Here is an 11,913-nt window from a genome sequence, read left to right on the forward strand (position 1 = left end):
TGAAATAAATGAAAAGATAGAATTTCTTGGCAGAGAAATACAAACTATTAAAATTAATCAATTGGAAATATTAGAAAAAAGAATTACAATATTCGAAGTAAAACAATAGCAACAAAACCCCACAAGAAAGGAAAAAAATAAGATTAAAAAAAAGAAGAACAGAGCCTTAGAGACTTGTGGGACAATATTGAATGGTCTACTATTCACGTCAATGGAGTCTCAGAGAGAAAAAGAAAAAAAAAATCGGTGCAGAAAAATATTGGAGGAAATAATGATCTTGCAAACTTGGCGAAAAACATAAATGCATGTAGTGAAGGAGCTCAAAGAAGCCTCATCCGTTCATCCCATAATCAATATGTTGAAAATTAAAGGTAAAGAAAAATCTTTGTACAAGCAGAGAAAGCTAATATTTTACAGACAGGGGGACAAAAATTTAAATGACTGCAGATTTCTAATCTTCTAGAAACCTTGGAGGGTAGAAGATAGTGAAGAGCATATTTAAAGTGCTTTAAAAAACAAAACAGTCAACACCAAATTTTATATCAAGTGAAAATACCTATCAGGAGTGACAACAAAATAAAGACATTCTCAGGTGAAGGAAAACTAAAAGAAATCAGCATCAGCAAACATACATTAAAAGAAAGACTAAAAGTGGTTCTTCAGGCTGAAGAGAAATTATATCAGAGGAAAACATGGAACTTCGGGAATAAAGGAATATTAACACAAATCGTAAATATCTAGGTAAATATGACCGATTATTTTTCTTCTCTTAAGATGTTTAAAATATGTATGGCTGTTGAAACAAAACAATTGCAATGTATTTTAGACAGCTTTTCAATGTAGGCAGATATATTATGCAACTATAGCATAAACATTTTACTTTAAGTGGTCAACACTTAGCTCTAACTGGACTGTGACAGATCAGATATGTATATAACAATCCCTATAGCAACTTCTTAAAAATAATGCAATAGATTAACCCAAAAGTTAAAAGAGAAATAAAATGTATTACTGAAAATATATTCAAATAACCTAAAAGAATGTAGGATAGAAGAAAAAAAGGAACAAAGAACAGAGTAGAGAAAAGAAAACAACAAAGATCAAACTATAAATTGGCAGACATATATCCAAAAATATTAAAACTACATAAAAGGTAAATGTAATAAATATCCCAATTAAACACGAGGATTGTCAGATTGGATTAAAAAAAAGAAGGGACAATTATGTTCACAGCACATTTATATGTAATTACATAAATAATTTTAAGAAAGGGAATAAACATATATATCATATAAACAGATTTTTTAAAAAGCTGGTATGGCTATATTAATATCAGACAAAATAGACTTCAGAAAAAAATATTACTCAGAATAAAAGAGGGGTGTTACACAATGATAAAGAGATGTATTGACCAAGAAAACATAAGAAACTGAAATGTGTATGAACCTAACTATAGAGCTTCAAAATAATTGAGACAAAAACTTATAGAATGCGAAGGAGAAAAAAGATAAATCAAGAATTATTTATGGATTCTTGAAGACTCCTTTCTCCAAATTAGTTGAACAGAAAAACATAAAATTTGCAAAATATAGAAGATCTAAGCAATGCTATCTACCAACTTGACCTAACATATTTATTGGACACACCAGACAACAACTGCAGAATACACATTCATTTCAGTGTGCATGGGTCTTTACCAAGACAGACCATGATCTGGTCCGTAAATTAAGCCTTAATAAATTTAACAGAATATAAACCATGCAAAGCATGTTCTTTAACCGTAACACAATTAAACCAGAAATTAATAACAGAAAGATAATAGAAAAATCCCCAGTCACTTGGAGAGTAAATTAAATAAAACACTTTTAAATAACACATCAACACAAAGAGAAGCTCCTAGGAAAATTAGGAAATATTTTGAACTGAATTAAAATAACATATGAAAATTTGTGTGATGCAGTTAAGAAAATGCTTAAACAAAATTCACAGCATTACATGTTTACATTAGAAAAGAATAAAGGTCTCAAGTCAATAATCTATGCCTCTACCATAAGAAGCTTGAAAAAAAGAACAAATGAAATCCAAAGCAATAAAAAAGGAATTAATAAGGATAAAAACAGAAATAAATGAAATGAAAACACAAAAGCTCTAGAGAAAATCTCTGAAACCAATAGCTAGTTTTTCTGAAAGATCAATAAATTGATTAACCTTTAGCCAGAGACAACTTCCCAATATCAGGATTGGCAGTGGGAAATCACTATAGAATCTAAAGCTATTAAAAAGAAAATAAAAAGACTAAAAGCAGCTTTCTGCCCATAAATTATACAACATAAATGAAATGAATCAAGTCACTGAAAGAAACACACTATCAAAATTCACTCAAGAGGAAAGATAATTTGAATTACCCTTTATTTATGAAATAAATTGAAATCATATTTCGATGAAAACCCCAGATAGGTATAATTTCATTGGTCAATTCCATGAATCATTTAAAAAAAGAAATTATACCAAATATACACAATCTCTTCCAGGAAATAGAAGAGCATGGGACTCTTCCCAACTCATTTTACGAGGCCAGCATTACCCTGATATCAAAGCCCAACAAAGACATAATGATAGAAAAAGCACAGACCATTACCCTTCATGAAGAGAGAAGCAAATCATCAATAAGTCCAGTAATCTATTAAAAAAAATGATAATCCATTATGACCAAACTGAGTTTACACTGGGACTACAAGGCTAATTCACCATTCAAAATCAGTCAATATAAGGCGAGCCCCAGTGGCCTAGTGGGTTAAGTTCAGCGTGCTCTGCTTTGGTGGCCCAGGTTTGGTTCCCGGGCACAGACCTACACCAGTCATCTATCAGTGGCCATTCTGTAACACTGGCTCACATACAAAATAGAGGAAGACTGGCAACAGATGTTAGCTCAGGGCAAATCTTTCTCAGCAAAAAAAAAAAAAAAAAAATCAAGCAATATAACTCAACAAACTAAAGGAAAAAAAAACATATGTTCAATTCAATACACAGAGAAAAACCATTTGCCAAATTCAATACACATTCATGATGAAAACTCTCAGCAAACTAGCCATAGAAGGAAACATCCTTAAACTTGACAAGATTACCTACAAGAAACTTCAGATAACATTAGACATAATGGTGAAAGAATGCTTTCTAAGACTGGTAACAAGGCAAAGATCTCTATACTCACCACTCTTAACCAACATCATACTGGAAATCCTAGTCAGTTCCATAAGGCAAGATAAAGTAAAAGCACGCCGATTTGAAGGAAAAAAATAAAACTGTCTCTGCTGGCAGATGACATAGCTCTTTACATAGAAAAATCTGAAGGAATGCACAAAATACATTCTAGAACTTATGAGTTTAGCAAGGGCACAAGATACAAGATCAGTATACAAAAATCAGTTGCATGTATATGGCACATATCATGGCACCTTGCAGAGAGTAGGTGCTAATTATATATCTGTGGCTTTAAGCAAGGTAAAATGGATATTTAATTTGACCTAAATGTTAGCATCCAGTGGCTAACATTTAAAAAATTATGGGATGATATAATTGTAAGGCATGATTTTAAAGGTGGGTATAGATAGATGGGTCACAGCAAACTATGATTATCTCTGGGGAGATGAATTATTGGTAACTTTCTCTTTATACCTTTATTTTTTATGTATGACAAAGACAAAGAAGAAAAATTATATGAAATTCATTGTCTCATAATATATTGAAGTCTGTGAGATGTCTTGCTGCTTAATGCCTTGCTGCTTAGAGCATGTCTCAGAAAAATAATGTGCCAAATCCGTGATGATATTAGATCTGTTCAATAAATTTTGCTGATTGCCAGGTCTGTTCCATGCAACACCCTGGGAAATTGTGTACCAAGAAATTGTGATTCAAGGAAGAAAAGAGCATAGATCTTGTCCACAAGGGTCTCAAATACTTGTGGGTATTTGGACAGATGCAAACACTTATTTGTCAGTTTACATTTAAAAAGTTCAAACACTAGCTGCTGATTGATAGATTCAGACATATAACAAATCTGGTCTAAAGTTATCATGGAAAATAGTCTTATTTGACACTGTAGTTTCGTGTATGAATACTCATCCTTGCTGGGAACCCAAGAGTGTGAAAATAGAACATTTCATAAGGAGAAGGAAGAAAATTTTTCTCCAGATAATCCATAGATCTCCCCTAAAAGTTCAAGTTAGATACAATTTGATTTATATCTAAAGATACTTAGCTTTATAAGCTGATTCACTCATTCCTGATTGAATGACGTCATTTTAATTGAAAAAAAGGTAACTAAAAATAAATCTTAGTACAAGGAAAGAACTAAGAACAAAAGTAAAACAGGGAAAAATTAAAACAAAAAACAAAAACATCATTTTTTCCCTCTAATTCCCACCCTCCAAAATAGTCAAATAGATCAAAGCAAGAACGTCTTCATTGGGACGAGCAAAGAAAATAAATTAAGCACAACTTCATGCAGGCAGCTAACTTCCATTTGAAGACTGAAAAGGATTTCAGAGATGCTTTATAAAGTACAATTCTAAGGCTGTTAACATACATTGAACCAGCTATTCTTTTCTTCTACATATATTTTATTCGTATTTATTTAGCTGGATTTCTTGAGTTTTTTTATCTCTGTGTATTTCCTTCCATTATGCTCACTTAGTATGTCTTTGTTATTATTTGAGGGGGGAGGATATTGAAGCAATCTTTAATTTAGAAAAAATTTTTTTTCTCTTCATGTCTGTTTATATTTTAAAATTCAAAATCCAGTACAATTTTTTTTTAAAAATCTCGTTCTAAATCCTTACAAATCACGTTTCTTTACAATGCTAGAATAGTTAGAACAACAAGAAAAACTTTATATAATATGTAAAGTTTCTTAAGCCTCAGCAAATGGTTTTATTCTTTGAAAGAATGTATCAATATAGTCAAATTCCATAATAAGAAACAAACTTAGACAATGTTTGTCAAACATCCATGTCACTTGAAGTCTTCTCAGAGGAACAAAATATTCATCAAGTTGTAATATAATCAAACATTATTCAATAGTGATGCTCATGAGACAGATCCCATTTTGTACATTTCTCAAGGCTATGTACAATGCTGAACATTCAGTACTTGCTTAAATACCTTAATGGATTTATTTCATAATGCTCCACGTGATGGCTTAAAATCCCTACAAGTTCTTGGAATTTGTGGTTTTAACAAAAGATTTTGACTATCTGGGCATGCACACAAATATCCATGGGTTTTAAACATGCACTTTTGCTTATGTTCCTGGGCTGATCTACTAATGGCCAGGGGAGCTGGGCAAAACCTCTAGATACCTCGCCAGCAGCTGCTCCCTCTTTTAAACTCTTTTTAAGGTTCAAATAACAAATACATTCAGCATGTCCCTGGTAAGAAAGGCTTTTTATCAGACTAAGTGCAGAAATAATCATCGGGAGCCTCCCTGCGGCCAAGGCTTGTGGAAACTGGGAACATCTCTCAGTGTTGTTCAGGGTACATGTGCTGCTCTGCAGATACAGTGATTCTAGTGAGACACCCACTGCTCTCAAGCCATGTGAGCAAAAACAGGACTTGCTTTGTAATTACTTTCAATAAGAGAATATGATTCTTGAATGTGTCATCATTCTCTGTTAGAGTTTTAAAAGGTGTTACACTATCATTTAACTTTTACCACAAACTTAAGAATCAGGCACTACTATTACCTCATTGTTATTTTACAAATGAGATCATTGAGACATGCGTGGAGAGTTTAGGGAAATGACCGGCCAGCTAGTAATTGATAAAGTTGGCATTTGAACCCAAGTCTATAGAACACCAAATCCAATGCTCTGTTTTACTGAACACTGTATAGCTAAACTTGTGGTTTAAGGATGCACACTGGAGCCATGTTACTCAACAGATGATTTTCACTGGAAATAGCATTGAGTAGAATAAAGGGCTAGCAAAATATATCCATCTTTATGAATTTGTAGATTTTTACACATTGAAGGACATAGTCCATCTGAATATCAGGGATCCCCTAGAGCCTCTTTCTTCTCAAGTTTCTTTGGAAATACTTTCTTAATCTGCTTTCTTAAAATTTCAGAGTCTGCACATTAGCTTCAAAACTGTTTGATAATTCTTTAAATTTAACTACATGGAGCTTGGCTATGAGAGTATACTTATAGGATGAATTAACATGATGTGTAACATGAATAGACTGTTATGCATCAGTTTGAAATAGTGAGCTCTTTCCCAAACTCTCACCAATTTACTCATCTAGCCACCTGTGAATTAGACACTCTGCGTGAGTGTCTCAGAGGCACATCAAATTCATTGTGTCCAGATCTGAACTTTTCCTCATTCCAAATACAGTAGTCCTCAGTTATCCATGGCTTCACTTTCCACGGTTTCAGATACCTACAGTAAACTATGGTCCAAAAATATTAAATGGAAAATTCCAGAAATAAACAATTCATAAGCTTTAAATTGAGCACCATTCTGAATAGGCTAATGAAGTCTTGTACTATCCTGCTCCATCCCACCCAGGATGTGAATCACCCCTTTGTCCAGCTTACATCCCTTTGTACAATACCTCCCCATTAGTCACCTAGTAGATGTCTTGGTTATCAGATCGACCGTCACAGTATCGCGGTGCTTGTGTTCAAGTAACCCATATTTTGCTTAATAACAGCTCCAAAGTGCAAGAGTAGTGATGATGACAATTCAGATATGCCTAAGAGAAGCCATAAAGTGCTTCCTTTAAGTGAAAGGTGAAGGTTCTCAACTTAATAAAGAAAGAAAAAATATTGTATACTGAGGTTTCTAAGATCTAGTGTAACTTTTGTTACAGTATACTGTTATAATTGTTCTATTTTACTATTTGTTATTGTTGTTAATCTCTTACTGTGCCTAATTTATAAATTAAACTTTATCATAGACAAGTATGTACAGGTATGCATTGCTTAACAATCGAGATACATTCTGAGAAATGCATCAGTAGGTAATTTCGTCATTCTGTGAACATCATGGAGTGTACTTACCCAAACCTAGCTGGTATAGCCTACTACACACCTAAGCTGTATGCTACTAATCTTATGGGACCACCGTCATATATGCAATCTGTTACTGACTGAAATTTCATTATGCAGCACACAACTAGATAGGAAAAAACAGAGTATAGGTAGGATTTGGTACTATCCAGTTTCAGGCATGCATTGGGGGTCTTGGAAGGTATCCCCTGTGGATCAACGGAGACTATTGTATGTTCTTCTCCTGTGTCTTCCCTTTCAGTGAACAGCACGATTACCACCCAGAAGTCCAGGTCAGAAATCAGGCATTATGTTAACCCAGGGCCAGTCTTCCTCAGAAAAAAAAGAGGAGGATTGGCAGATGTTAGAACAGGGCTGATCTTCCTCATACAAATAAATAAATAAATAAATAAATAAATAAATAAATAAATAAAAGACCAGTTGATTTTACCTGTTAAGAACAGTCAAGTCTTCTCTTCCACCAATTTTAAGTTTTTTTTGAGGAAGATCAGCCCTGAGCTAACATCCATGCTAATCCTCCTCTTTTTGCTGAAGACTGGCTCTGAGCTAACATCTATTGCCAATCCTCCTCCATTTTTCCCCCAAAGCCCCAGTAAATAGTTGTATGTCATAGTTGCACATCCTGCTAGTTGCTGTATGTGGGACGCGGCCTCAGCATGGCCGGAGAAGCGGTGCATCAGTGTGAGCCCAGGATCCGAACCCGGGCTTCCAGTAGCGGAGTGCGTGCACTTAACCGCTAAGCCACCGGGCCGGCCCCTTAAATTTTAAGTTTAGTACAAAAGACAAAATTTACATATGACAAAAATTATGCATTTAGAGAAGTGGAGAGACTGAGACTGACTTAATGAACAAAAAGTTCACCTCTCTCATCTTGCTCTCGTCTTGGAGCATAAATACCTATTGCTTGGAATAGCAGTTGAAGTTGCCCACAAGATTTAAATTATTCTACCTTTTTGTTGCTCTCTCTCTTCTTCTCCTTCTTTTTCTTTGAATAAGCACATATATTTGAATATGTGTAAGTTAAATAAGTACATAAGCCTATTTCTGTACCTTCATGGCCCCTTCCTCAATCCAGGCCACCATCTTTTCTACTGGCTTATAATAGCTGCCTAAATGGACTCCTTACCTTCCTGATTTTGTCTCCTCATTTATTTTCTGTACTCTAGCCAGCATGATCTTTCTAAAATACAAATAGATTCATGTCAATCCCTCTGCTCAAAGTCCTTCAGAATCTCTGCCTTGTTCCTTAGGCAAAATGTGAATATTTTTGCATGGCTTCCAAGTCTGTAAATGATCTGATAGTCTAATTTGCTAGCCTTAGTCCCAATCATCTCCCAATGCTTCAAGCATTCTCATGTGCCACCCATCCCCAAGATTAATCTATGCTTAGGCTCACTGAATCTTTTTCATGTCTTTGGGCAAGATATATTCCCACTCTGTGACTCTCTTACGTTCTGTTCCCTCTGCCTGCAATGATTCCACTACTCTTGTGCTAGATACCGCTGTCTTTCACACTGTGGAGTGCTTCCAGAGCAAGCCCTGTTTAGATTACATCAACAAGCTTTGTGCCCTCTGAAGTCCTGTAGGGCTTGGTCAACGAGGAGCAGCACTAGAAAATTAGAGAGAGAAGACTGATGACAGGGTCTTTATTCTTCTTCTTACTCTCCCTCTCTGCATGGTGATCACTACTGTGCTCCTCGACTGAGGGGCTCTGGTTCCATAAGAAGGCCCCCTTCACAAAGTACTCCCTCCTCTTGCCCTTTCACACCTATGGGAATTCATGGAGCCCCACTCTTATTGGTCCTGCAAGACTATAATATTTCTGTGGTTTCCCTACACCACACCCACATTTTATAAATATCTTTTAATTAAACTACCTTAAGTCATCCTATTTTGTGGACACTTTCCACTTCCTTTTGGGCCCTGATTAACACAGCCACCCTGTCCTCCCCACCACTACTACTAGTCCATTGGCTGATCCTGTTCATCCTCTGGTTCTTGGTGTAAATGTCTCTTTCCCCTCGCAGTCGTCTCAACCTTGTGCCTGAGTTAGGTTTTCCTCTGTTTTCTCCCATAATATTACGTACTTTTCTCTGTTGAATCACTTATAATTTTCTATTATTTCCTATTAATTTTTTCCTCTTCTTAAGTACAGTTAGCCTTATAAGAGTAGATATCATCCTGCATTGTTCAATTTTGAATACCCACACTTAGCACTCTCCAAGGCACACAAAGAAGCATCATGGCACCAGGAGTCCCAACCACTAAGGTTCAAATATTAGCTCTAACATGTCCTTGTTGTGTGAATGTGGAGTATACTGTTCAATATGTCTAAGCCTCAATTTCATCATCTTTAATATAAGAACTGTCTACTTCATAATGAAATTGTTAGATACCACAAGCCAGTATTTAAAAAAATTCTTAATATACTCCCTGACAATTAAGAAATGCTTAATAATTATTTATTATTATTATTAAGACTATATAGTATTTCATAAATAATTGCTAATAAATTTAAAAAGAAAATGTTTATTTAATTTCATCATTATCTAAAAAGTAAGCCACTCTCAAAAAGGCATGAAAGCAGCAAATTATTTGTTTTGCTATGATCTCCACACATTCAAGATAGTAGTTACACTTTTTAAGTCACCTGTAGTATCTATTTTGCAAAGAGACCAACTTTGTGATTTATTAAATAACACAATCCAAAAAAATGTAAATGAATCCCCTTTACCCTTTTCATTTCCCATGACTTCAGAAGGATGTGAATTAGGTTCCACATTCATTCAGAGAGGAAATGGTATTTAAACAAAGCTAGATTTAAGCTCAATCTCTTTTCCATAAATTTCAGTAAATTGAGTAAAGATGTGTGTCTTGGAGTACTATATTCTTTAAAAGGAGCACTTTTTCTACAGGGAGAACCAGACCCTAAAGACTAAGAAGTCCAATTAGTTGGCCTCTGTCATCAGAAAAATTTAACCAAGTACAATGGAGTCTCCAAGGACCCTTAACAGGATAAATACCTTACAGAAATAACCTGGGAGTGCAGTAACCAATTTACAGGCAATAGCTCATGGAAAAGAAATATTGGATAGAGATTCTGCAGGGAAAATGTAGGGAGGCTCAATGTAATTGTTCTCTTTCGAATTTTCCTAGTGTGTTGACCTCAGGGCAAAAATCTCCTAGACACCTTCTGCTCCCTCTCTTAATCCAGGAGGCTAGTTTATCTCAGTCCATTTGAGATGATTTTTCAAGTCCATTTCAAGAGAAAAGAGTCAAATGACTTCCCCGCAGCTCAGTTGGAGAATCACTGGCATAGAGAAAACATCGATACACAGTTTTCTGGGAGGTAAGGACAATCTTTGAAATGGAAAATGAAAGAAGGGGAAAAAAAAACAGCCAAATAATACCCACATAGCATTTCTACTAAAAGAAGTTTTAACTTTAGCCAAAGGGCTGGTCATGATTTGAGCTTCATTTATTATAGTAGTCACTTCAAGAGAAATTAAAAAATATATATGCAGTAGAATTATTTTGCTCTATCTTCAATTTGCACAGCAAAAACCTATCCAGTCTTAGTAGAAAATGAACTTCAGTATCAATCACTATAACTACGAGCTGTAATCTAAATCCTACTCTAATTAATTAGTCTTAAAATATTAAATATGACCAAGTTTCTTTGGAATTGTTTCCTGTGGGTATAAAGCCTCAGATTTATCCACATCAAGTGCAGACAGAGACATTTGGAATCTTTGCTATTTTGGCAGAAATTGTCAAACGACAATAATCTTGAACAATATTGCAGCCATTTCTCATCCTGTAAGGGCAAAGTTACAGGCAAACTATGAAAAGTTTAAAATCATCTTTAAGTATTTCTTCCAACAGCTGAAAGGCCAGTAATAAGATCAGCCTTGGTGACAAAACAAAAACCAAAGCCTCATCCAACACTTGCTTCTCTCCTGTTTAACCCACAATATTAAATGTAAGATTGCTCCTAACTTGAGTAGTGCAATGTAACAGTCCTTCATTAGATCCTGGAAATACATCTGGGCTTTCCATCAAGGTGGGTCAGTTGCATCATAAAAGACAATGACAGATGCGTCAGTCAAGTGAAATTGCAAAGACGGCTTCTAATTCTTTCTTCCACCCAGAGTGCTCTTTTAGTATTAAGGTCACTGGGCAGTTCTGTATTGGATGAGAATGGCCAGATTTATTCCATCTCCTCACCTCTGCCCCCTACACCCCAAGAAAAGTTTTGGCTTTAAAATACCTGATGCTAACATTGCCTGTCTTTTTTAGGTTTGCATTCTGTTGAAATTGGACTTAAAGCTCATCTAATTTATGAAAGTATTATGTTTTTGATGACAAGAAAGAAATGAATACATTTAAGATATTAGCAGAGGCTGGCTTGTTAATTTTAAACTTGTTTAAAGAAGTTTGTAGGGAAAATTCAAGCACATCACACACATAGGCATGCACACAGGCACACACATGTGCAGACACAAACAGCCCATGTGCTTATCAACTACTTCACGTCCGGTCTGTTCTTCCATAAAATGAGAGGCTAATTTTCCCTTCCTACTTCTCTGTCACAGACTTTTGTTGTCAAAAGGAAGAATATCACACCTGGATGTGATTAATTGTTCTCTGAAGTACAGTTGTACTTGGAAAAGTAACTTGAATAGCTTAACTCGCAACATATTTTATTAGGTTGACTCTTGGGGTTATACCAGGACAGTTTAATGACATGAGCTATTTGTGCTGTTCTTGGGGAAGAGATATTGATTTTTCCCTGAGTCTTAACTGATGACATTTGCAATGATTTTTGATGGTAGACTTTTTG

This window comes from Ceratotherium simum, chromosome 24, assembly GCF_057802395.1.
Source record: "Ceratotherium simum simum isolate JZ-2026a chromosome 24, ASM5780239v1, whole genome shotgun sequence".
Taxonomy (NCBI): domain Eukaryota; kingdom Metazoa; phylum Chordata; class Mammalia; order Perissodactyla; family Rhinocerotidae; genus Ceratotherium; species Ceratotherium simum.